Source organism: Tyto alba, unplaced genomic scaffold, assembly GCF_018691265.1.
Source record: "Tyto alba isolate M040663 unplaced genomic scaffold, T.alba_DEE_v4.0 Super-Scaffold_29, whole genome shotgun sequence".
Taxonomy (NCBI): domain Eukaryota; kingdom Metazoa; phylum Chordata; class Aves; order Strigiformes; family Tytonidae; genus Tyto; species Tyto alba.
Genome location: NW_024881303.1, coordinates 5,372,355 through 5,383,688, shown reverse-complemented (window position 1 = coordinate 5,383,688; position 11,334 = coordinate 5,372,355).

Here is an 11,334-nt window from a genome sequence, read left to right as displayed (position 1 = left end):
CTCACCCCTCGCACAACCAGCAGCCACATCCCCTTCAGCACGCATCAAGCCAGGATAAATCACCCCGGCTCTTCCCGTCTCCTCTCTTCATTCTTGCCCCGAGTTCAAAACAGTCCCACCTCTGTTCTCATCTGATGTCCCCAGTCTCAAACCCAGATAGTATACCAAAGGAGCTCATGCAAAGATCTATCTCAAAAAGCAGAGCACGCTACAAAAAGGAGATTGTGCCTTTCACTGCAGAGATGAAGTTGGGATGGACACATGTCTGCAAAGCTTCCAGATGTTGGGATGATTATGCCTGCCAAATGCCAACGTGAAGATGTTCATCCTTTGCAGAATGTTTCTGCCTCACACAGTGATGGTAATTTTGGGAAACTCTCTTAAGCTGGACCAGTTTCACAAGCAGTCTCGATCTCGGTTTCTTGCCTGGTAATCGGGACAAACATTTTTTTTTCCACTTTGTACAAAGCCCCAAATAAACCAGATGTGCAGGTCAGCAGGAATTCATGTTTCTTCTTTGTTTTTGTTTTTGTTTTTGTTTTTGTTTTTGTTTTTGTTTTTGTTTTTGTTTTTGTTTTTGTTTTTTGTTTTCTTTCCTCCTCTTTTGTTGTTGTACTGCAGGCACGGATTAAAAATAATTATGTAAACCCACTCTAGGAAGTGAATGTCCCTCACTCGTCACTTCCAGGAGAGCCTCTATCATGCTCTATCCAAAAACGTTCACCAAGGCTGCATGCACCTTGGGACCAGGCTGCTGGCCTGGGCTACCCCAGGGCACCGTTTAGCACTGGGTGTAGCCAGGGCAGCACACAGTTGGGAAGAGCAGTGCTGTGCACCCCTCAGTGGCTTAGGAGCGAGGCACCCCTGGGACGAGGGGACTCAAGGTAGAAAGCTGCCATCAGGACCCATGTCTCTCCCACCTAACAATCCCATTCCTCCCTGTCCTTTGACTAACAGCAGTCATAGGATAAACAGTCTCCTTAGGTAGCTGCTAACCCTGGTGAACACCCTGACTCCCCCGGATGAGTTCCCAAGGTTGGAGAATGATTTGGGATAGAGTGTAGAAATCAAGATGGGCTTTCCAAAACTTAGAAGGCTACCCTAAACACCTTCCTCTTCTGTGACAGATGTGCCAATGGTCAATTAGCCAAACTACCCAGCAGGAGGGGACTGGTCCTTAGGGCTTCGTCCTGGGGACAGTTCACACAGGAGAAAAACAGGACCCCTAGAAATGCAGGGCTTCAAATTAAGAAGGTGACCAAGAATCACTGAGTTCCTTCCTAGCCATTGGCTTTATTTCACTGCTTCTTGAAGTACCTTTGGGCAGAATTTCAAACCCATTTCAGTATTCCTGTCAGTTTGATCACACTCTTTGCAATCAGTATTTATTTGAATTTGAACAAAGATTGTTGTGCATGGTGATGAGGAAAGATCACATCTACAGGTTGTCATCTTGTTCACAGAAAAAAAAGTTTAAAAAAACCTGCAATCAGGATCAAGTGGATTGCTTAGGAAACAATTTTCGTTCCAAAATGCAATCATCTATATTGGATATGATGTTTATTTGTTAAAAAGAAAATAAAAATGGAGTTCAGGAGCTCTCATGTCTATAAAAAGACTACTTTTCCTGGCATTTATAAATATTAATATGGAACGCTAGTGAAGAACAATACATAACAATAATGAGAATCACCAAATCCCATCATTTTTGACATTGTCATATCAACAGCTTAAGGATTAGCAGGTGAACTTTAAACATATTGCTTCCAAATAATAATAATAACAGTAATGATAATAACATCAGAATGAAAAAAACCCTTACTGCATTATGTATTCTTGATGGCTTTCTTCTTCTAATAGCGTTTACAGGATCATTGCTTTGAACATTTGGATGATGTGCTTAAAAAATTAACCTGAAGAAGGGGGAGGTCTTCTTATCTCTTTCCATTCTTGCAAAGCTTTGCTTAGCCTCATCTTTGTTTCCCACTAACCCCTGACATTGACAGAGTCAAAGGCCTATCAACTAATACCCTAATTTCAGGAGGATTTTATATATACATATATCTATGTGCATCTGCAAATGTTGTGCGCATGTGTGTACGTATATGCAAAAAATGAAGCAGTGTTTTAAAAGATAAATTTGCACCAGGTGTCAATTTTCACACCTCTTACTAAATACACATGGTAAAAAATGATGCCACAATTTCATTGAAAATCCAAGCTATTGAGATCTAATCGCTGCTTAAGCTGTGGCTTTATTCAAATCTGGATCACCAATAGGGCTCAGGATGTAAATGAAGTGCAAAAAGAAATAAAGCAAAGGAAAAAAAAAAATCTATGATAGCCCTCTCCTTCAGCCATTTGATTCCCAGGTCCTTATCAGTCAATTAATGCATACTAAAACTTTAGTGGCAGCCTCAGTTTAACAGACCTAATAGCTACACCAAGTCCCAAGCATTAGCCAAACAAAACACACTTTCAGCAGCCTTAATATGAGACTGAAAAAAGGTCAAAATAGACAGGCTTTACAGAATAAATCCTGAAGATCCATTCTAATTTCCACTCAAGGATCTTTTAAGCAGTTCTTGGATGCTCTTTATGGTACTTTGATCCAAGCATAGTTTCATTAAAACTTTGTGGCTTGGTATTTTTAAACCTGATAGCTTCACTAAACTAGTTCTCAAAATGTTAGCTAAGCCGCTATGCATAAAACTACTTTACTGTCATGGTGTCTTCTAATATCACCTAAGTACAGGCTGTTACAATTTTGAAAATGAACCTTTTCTACATTCACTAGATCTCAGCTTGGGAATTTTTGCTTTCACACTTGAAGGCTGTCTCACAGTATAAAGGGAAGGTGCTGCCTTACCCCTTTCCTCTCCCCCTCCTTGAAACCTAAAACTAAAATTAGCTGCTGTACCTTATTTGTTCTGGAAGCAAGTTACACAGTACTTTTATCCACTGTGGTTTCCAATTGCAGGATTAACACTGGATGCTAAAAAAACACCCTAGAAAAATAACAAAACATTAAATGGTGGTTTAAAATCCAGTTCAATGATGGCAGGATAAATTCCCTAAAGACCTAGGAAAACAAATGTTACTTCCCACTTTCATAATGTGGCATGTTAATAAATCTGATTTAACTGCCACAGATAAAAAACCCTGTGTCTCCAGAGATTGTCCTTTGCTCCCCTGAAAATGAGGATGGCTGAAAGGTTAGGCGACAATTTTCTTCCTTTTGCCTGGCGTTCACAAAAGCTTTGATTTCTTTGAGCTTTTGTGGTGAGTTTGCATTACAGTAGTTAAGGGAATTACAGAAAGATGGCTTCAGAAGAGGCTGGGCTGAGTTTTCGAGAGAAAATATAAACAAAGGATTATTTTTAAAAATAATAATAAAGCCAAGGAGATGGGATTTGCACAGGCACCCTGTCCAGCCCTGCTCCAATATGAGCCGAAGGCCAAACTCCCACTGTCATGGGAGCAATTTGGCCAGTGCTGGGAAAAAAAAACAGCAAACTTTGCAAGGGAGCCCAAAAAACTTCTCTGGGCTGCCGGGTAGGCAACTACTTCCATGCATGGTGGACTCTTAAGGCCAAGGTGGACATTTAAGGCCAAAACAGGAGCTTATTCGTATAATCATATGTAGAAGTGTAACGTCTGTTTTCTGCATAGTCACTCCCTGTCCCGCATGGGTATAAAACATCACTCTGAAATGGGCCTGATGCTGGTCTTAACCACAACCCGGTGGCTCTCTAGGACTGCCCTACCCAGGGTCTGAGCCCAGAATCCCAGCCTCCAGCCTCACCTCTGGCCCCAACATCACCAACAAAGGAGGCAGAAGTGAGCATGAAACCCTTTGGCATCCAAAACCTCATGGGATAATCACGGGTTTGGGAAAAAAAACCTGTCCCATTGACCACTTCTTGGGCAAGGGTTGTTTTTGACTATGTTATGGGAAAGGCCACCAAATCTTTGCTCTATAATTCCCTCAGATGCTCTCTCAAAAAACCCCTGTGAATTACCAACTTTGTGAGCAGCCACTGCCCGATGGGTCAGGGATGAGATTGTCCCACTTCTCCCTGGGTCCCCATCAGCTGGCAGAAATGGTTTGGTTGTTTTCACTGCTTCGCACACCTCCGACGGGTCAGCAGAAAATCCTGTCAACTGAACGTCTGACAAAAGCGTCCTGATGTCAGGTATAAAGAATGCCACCTACAGCTTAATGTCTGCAAAAAAACCCTCCGACTTTGGGCAAACAATGAACGTTTTTGTCTTCTTAATGCCCAGTATGCAATCGAGTGGAAATGCTACTTCCATCCTTAATCTACAAATGAAATTAAAGTTGTTGAAAGACACATGATAAACCAGGATCCTTTGTTTCTTACAGAAGAGGGGAAAAAATTGAAACCACTAAATATTTTAGCAGATTTACTAAATTTCCAATTAAATCTGGAATTATGGCAGAGCCTGTATATCCCTCTCACTCCACCACACACATTTTCTATTTGAATAAAGTAGGTTAGACGCGGCGCTCCCTCCACCCACCCACCCGAGCAGGAATATTAATGAAGCAGATCCGTCGCTGGCGCGCTGGGCCAGCGGGGATATTTGGGCATCCCTGGGCCCAAGCGTGTGGGAAGGGCTGGCTTGTAGGGGAACAGCCTCAGCTCTCCGGACAGAGCGGGATATGCTAGGCAAGAGCACCCTCTGCCCGCTGGCAGGAGGGTCTGGCTCTATTAACATGCCCCCCATCCCTCCCCCTTCTTCCCTTTGCTGAGGAAAGGTCACGGGAAGCAGCTTACACGAGCCAGATGAGGTGGAGACCAAATCAGGACCAAGATTATATGTCAGGGACTTAAAAGCAGGAGACGAAAAAGAGCGTGCAGTGCTGGTGCCTGCTTTCTGCCCATTTCCAGCCCTTCCTCTCATCCCGCAGACTGTTGGTCATGTCAAGATAACAGGCGTCCCCTTGCTCCAGGGTTTCCCGTGCATGTGGTCAAGTTGGCTGAGACTTGGCCAAAAAGGTTTGAGAGACATGGATGGACTTACTGTTTTTCCAGTCTGGTCCAGTCCTGTTTGAAACCGGAGGGAAAAGGGATGTGATGGTTGGCCCTTGTTGGAGATACAACCTCAGTGTCCCCTTGTCTGCTGAGGGGAAAGGTGGGGATTTCTCCCCTGCCACAGGTCAAATGACGAGGGACAGGCAGACCCACAGGGAATTGCTGACCCTGAAGCCTAGAGCAAAAAAAGTTAACACTGGCTGTAAGAGCAGGGTCAGGTCTGTATTGGGTCAGGTCTTGGGTCCAGCTAAAGTGCTGTACCAGCTCCAACACCAGCCACGCTTTGGAAATGAGGTGAGGGAAGAAGCACAGAGCAATCTTCCCCAGCCACGTCCCTCAGCTTCCAGCAATTAGTGCTTTAGAGGTGCCTTGAGCCAGGCTTTTGCATTTAAGACCCTCCCCTCTATGCGTTGGCTCTGTGTCATTTCTGACACCTGTGGGGATGCCAACTCAGAGACGTACAAACACCGAAGAGGCCAGCGAGTGAGACCGGCCGCAGGCGCGTGCCGTGCGGGCGGCTGCGCGAGCCACGCGTGGGAGAGGATGCCCACAGGCACCAAGGCAAAGACGGACCTCCCAGCGGGGCTCGTGGCGTGGCTTATCCTTGCACACCTTCCGTCACCCATGGGTGACACCCACTGCATGGGTACCACTCACAGGGACGAAGCTCTGCTCCACCCCTGCCCCCTTGGACATCCCTTTCAATCTGCAGGGGTAGCTGATGAATTTTCTCCAGGCTAATGCTATGACAACGTGCCTCAACGGAAAGCAACATGCAATTTTGGAAAATATTTTCCTCTCACCTGTGGAAATCTGAGCTCCAGAGGAGACCAGAGGAGGGAGCATTTACACACCCACTCCTGAGTTTCTCCTCTGTTTCCTGGCCATCATGATGAATCAGGACATGCCACCCACTTCTCCCAGGTATTCTGAGCTGGACTGTGTGGCTGCCGGCTCAGCGCACACCTTCACCACAACCTTGGGCAGCTTTCAGCACACCAAGCCTTCCTCAGAGAGACCGGGAGGCAGTCCTGTGGGACAGGAGGAACTCACAAAAATTGCCTTTGCCTCATGACTGACCACAGATTGTTTACTTTCCTTATACATTAGCTAAGACTTTCCCTCCTTGCTCTGTGCATTGCTCCCTCCTGCTCGGTCTCTGCTCTGGCTGCTTGTCGCAGTGCTCAGGGCAGGCACCCTCTTTCTTTTATTCCTGGGCACCATCTTGCGCAGGAGAAGGTAGTTTCTTGCTGCCACTAAAATAAAATAGCAAAGAGGAAGATTCTTTTTCTGCCCTGTGGAGCAGCTAAGCCCATGCAAAGTTAGTACAAGGCTTTGCCATGGCACAGAGCAGTTGAGAATAAGGCCAACGAAATCAGTGATTATGCTTATTTTCTCCTCTTAAAAAGAGCCCAATCGGTCCATTGCAACTTATTCCTGCTGTCTCTATTCATATCTTTTCTTCTAGGCAGCTGTCAATTGATGCTGCATGTTTGCTTTGAGTTGAATATACCAGCAGGCCTGAGCTCTAAAATGTTGTTTCAGTCATATTTCAATATTTAGCTTATACACGTGTCTGTATAATGCCTGGTTTTTCACAACCTTGTGTGCCAAGAGAGCTAAACAGCGTTATTTGCTTGTGGTCAGAAAACGCAAATTGAAGCTGCAGAAGGGTTTGCCACCTTGTGTGGGATTTCCTACACTGCAGATGCCCGTGCCTGCACTGGCAACCTGGGTTGCCTCCACCTCTGACCAAGACAAGGGGACTGTTGACCACACGATCCCCCCCCCAATCTCCCCGGGATCGCTGAACTGGGATGGGGTGAATCATCCCACGCTGTGCCGGCTGGGATGCAGCCTGGTCCCCTTCCAGGAGAGGCTTCCCTGGGCTGCTGGGAAGAAAGAAGGCTGAGCTGCAAAGGGGATCCTGCAAGGGGGGAGTTGGAGAGGTGCCTACACGCCCTGCTGCTCCCAGTCAGGAGGCAGGTCAGGATATGTCCCGTTTTCCATGAGACATCAGTAAAGCTGAGGAAACAGAGGCAACCGCAGGAAATCCAAGGGAAACCTGCAGAGATGCGAAGTTTCTCTTGCACGGATATAACGACCCTTCAGAGTCACCTTCCAACCCGAGCTGGACATGACTGGAAATCATGGAAAGGTTTCCATCCTGTACCTCACGGTCACGTCAGGAGTGGGAGAGCAGTGGCATGGTGGGGTTCCCAGCAGGCAGAAGCAGTAAGGCAGACTGGGGAAGCGTGGGCCAGCAATGACAGCCGGGAGACCAGCTGTGCTAGCAAAATCCTCATCCTCTCCACCATCTCCCAGCATGATGCTCGTGACCCTGGAGAAGACCATGAGGCAAGTAAATTCATTTTTATTCTTCCTATATTTTTGTGTTTCTCCGCTCGTGTAATAAAGGCCAGGAAAATATATCTACCTGTCCCCACAAGGACCTCAAATCTTGTTTGCTGTGGTAGGTAAAGGTACATAAGACATTTTGAATAGCCACTAGCTAAATCAAAAATAACCCTGAGACACCAAAACCACTGCTGTATTCAGGTTGATCTCAGGATACTTCAGCCACAAGAAATGCATTAGAAATGTACCAGAAAAAAAGAGCAAGCAAATGTAATTATTATGATTTTGTATTTTCAGAATTTAGATCTGAAAATTCGGGGGGGGGGGGGGAGGGGGAGGAGGGGGTGTTTTAAACAAAATATATGACTTCTCATTTTGAACATGGAGAGTTTCCATTTTAAAATAGACCTTTAAGGAAGAAGGCCGTGAAACCAAAAGCCTCAAATAATCCTCCAAATGAGGGACACCATTTCACTGCTGGCTGAATGGAGCATCACAAGGAAATGTTTCAATGACATAAAAAAAATGCTTAGTCCGATCTAAACTCTCCGCCCTCCAAACCCAATAATTTCCAAAATTCACAGTGGGAATTCCTCCTTGCCATTGCCATGTTAGTGGTAGAAATACTCACTACCATCCACCTGACCTGGATACCTCCGTGGGAGACGGACAGCCCCGGGCACCAGGACATTCACTTTGGCCAAGGCTGGAGGAAGAGCTGCAGAGGGAAGGTCTCTCGGGAAGGAGGTGGACAGGCTAATGAGAGCACTCTGCCACAGCCCTGGGGCCATGAGCTTGTGAAGGGCAAACAGCCTCTTCTTACCAAGGAAAGTGGGCACAAAACTTCCTTGGTATGGGTTCAGTCAGTGTCCACATCTTTTACTCTCTTTAAGGGGAAAAGGAACTACCTGCCAGTGGGTTTACAGGGAAGGCACCGCTGCAAATTTCCAACATATCGGAGGAAGCTCCACCAAAGGGAAGCACAAGAGCAGCCTTCCCTCCTCCTTGGACCTCGCACCTCCAATTTTAAGGGTCTCAGGTCAGTCACAACAGAATAGCAGCACCCATTGCTTTCTTGCCTCATTAGAGCTCTGGGTTTCCACCCCTCGCCAGTGTCAAGCTCAGTAGAAGGTTTGGGAGGCACACGGGGTCCGGGGGACAACCTTGCCAACCCAACGATTGCACAGTGGCTCAGGATTGCAAGAGTTCTTGACTGCTTTTTTCCTTGTAGAGATCTACAAGTAGATCTTGGACCCTATCAGCCTGGACTGGGGGACTCCTCAGTGATCTCTTTCCCTAAAAACAGAGTTGACAGAGGTCTGGGACAACTTGCTCCTGGCAGATCTTGTAGGCATTACCATGGGTTATGTGATTAAACAGCAGCACTGAGTTTGCAAAGCTGTCAATCCCATACCTTTCATCAGCACTTAATTCACCAAAAAAAAAAAAAAAAAAAGGCACACCAGCCCTTAAAAGCTTTGGAGCTGCATTTCTCATGGCTGCAATAATACTTACTTACAATATGGACTCTATCTGCTTTTTATGTAACTGCTGCTCTTAATCAGCTCAGTATTAGCAGCTCTAACCTGCTCTTGCTTGATTTATTTTATTTTATTTCTAAAACAAACATAGATTTACAATCTCTCTGATTTCCCAGCTTTTATGCCACTCCACTGAGGCGCTTTAAACATCTCATTTATCTCCCATACGTTGGAAATTACAACCCCCTCCCCTCCAAAACAAACAAGCAAAAGAACCTCCAGCTAAAATCTACACAGTTGGAAAGTGTTGATTTAAACAATAACCCTGAAACAAGATAGGGAGAGACTAGAACATGAAAACAGACATTTTTTTTTTATTGCACAGATTGAGCTCTGAGGTCTCTTGCATCGAATGTTGACTTGTTCCAGGGCAGCATCTATTTATATGTTGTGAAACTGGAAGGAAGCAGCGTGAAATATATTTTTCAGTCGTTTGAGAAAGACTGCACTATTGCATTTGTTCTTGCACACGTTTCCCTCTCCTTCTCTTCCTGCTTACTTCAGCTGTACTTGTGCAAAGGGGGCTGGAAGCAGTGGGAATAATTCGAAGTATCAGGTTTTCCGTACAAGGTTTGGGTGAAAAGCACATGTTAACATTTTTTTCTGATCCATATCATTTCTGAAAAAAATTCTTCCCTAATCAGACTGATGATTTAAGGGTTATGCTTGTGCCTGGTTGATGTGTTTGCTGAATACAAAGGATTGTACTTAAGAAGAATATCTACCCATTTTGCACTAGCAAAACCAATGCTGTGTGCCAACGTCCTTGTCCATTTTGCTAATTGCATAATTCATTGAATGCAAATAGTAGCAGATTTTTTTAAATTTTTGTTGTTTTAGACTTCTCTTACACTTTTTCCCCATCTTTCTCCTGCCTGATGCAATCATAGATTCTTTATGCAGTAGTATGTGAAACTAATGGGAAACTTTCTCTTCCCTGTTACTCTTATGTTATATACGAGCACTTTTTTCCATAAATAAAAAGGACAATATTCCCCTCCTTATAATTATCTTCAACCTTATTTTTTTTTCACTCTGTAACTACATTTTTATTTACCCACAGAAATCCATGTAAAAATACTGCTGGAAGAACACAATACTGCGAGATGCATCGTTTCTCTATTAGAAGTCAAGGTTTGAATTTTTAATTCAAGATATCATCCGAACACCGAACCAGTTCACTGTACTTTGACGAGCAAACCCAGCAATTTAACAAAACATAAAGCGGGCAAAATAGGAAAGTCTCCTATGTATTGATGGGGAGGGGGGGGGTATAGTTATAAATCTAAACCCTCCATTCCAGACCACATCCCCAAATGTAAATAAGCACACAAGCATGTTGCTACATATTTTTACCGAAATAATTACAAACAGCCTTATCAGTGGCGGCGAATTCGGCGGCGCACACATCATTTATCCGTTGTGCCCTCTGCTGGATAGAGCACACAAGGCAAGCAATATTATTTCCAATTAATTTTTGGCATCATCACTTGGCATCTGCTTTAGGAATGCAAAGCGTGAAATTTGTAGTAGCAGGTTTAATATTTGATCCAGCCAAAAATATTTTTGCTACAAGGACTTACCTTTGGTAGTGTTTTCCTCCCCGCTCCCCCCTCGTCCTCTCCGTGTTGTCTCGTTGCCACCGAGCCTTGTTTACGGTCCAAACGAAAAAATCTGCCACCGAACACCATACGTGGCAGGAATAATTTCATGCTGTGCAAAATTTGTTTCATTTCACATCCTGTAAGAATAATTACTTAGCATAATGCCACTTAAGCTGTATTTCTAGCTGCAAACATTAAGGAAATGGTAAAAAGCTAGATCCCAGTTGGGAGAAAAAAAGGGTATTTAGGGGTCCCCGGGGTTTCTTAAAACGAGTCGCTTTTAACACCAGGGACAACAAGAAGAATTAAAATGTTGTAAATGATGTCACTGAATTTAAAAACACCATAAACCCCAATATTTTCAATGATATAGGAGGTCATCCGTGTGCTGGGAATCTCGACAGGACACTGCCTTCAGGAGAAGAAGACAAAACACCTGGCCCACGTCGCACATGTTTCTTATGTTTTCTGTAATTAAGATTATTTGCAGGTGACAGTTACCCAAACGGTCCTAAATAAAACAGCAAGTGAAGAAGCTGGATCCTCCTCCTGTCATGTCATTTACCTTAATTTTTACATGATGGAAAATAGGACTCAGAAGGTTTGAAGCGGAGTTGATGCAATGGATGAGCAGGGTGTATTGGCCAAATACCAGCATAAGCTGTGCAAAAAATACCTTAGCACTACAGGGCACTGTGATATACTGTGCCAAAGGAGGCTCCGACCTCCCTCTTGGGCCCCCACAAGAGAAAAAAATCCTCTTTCATATCT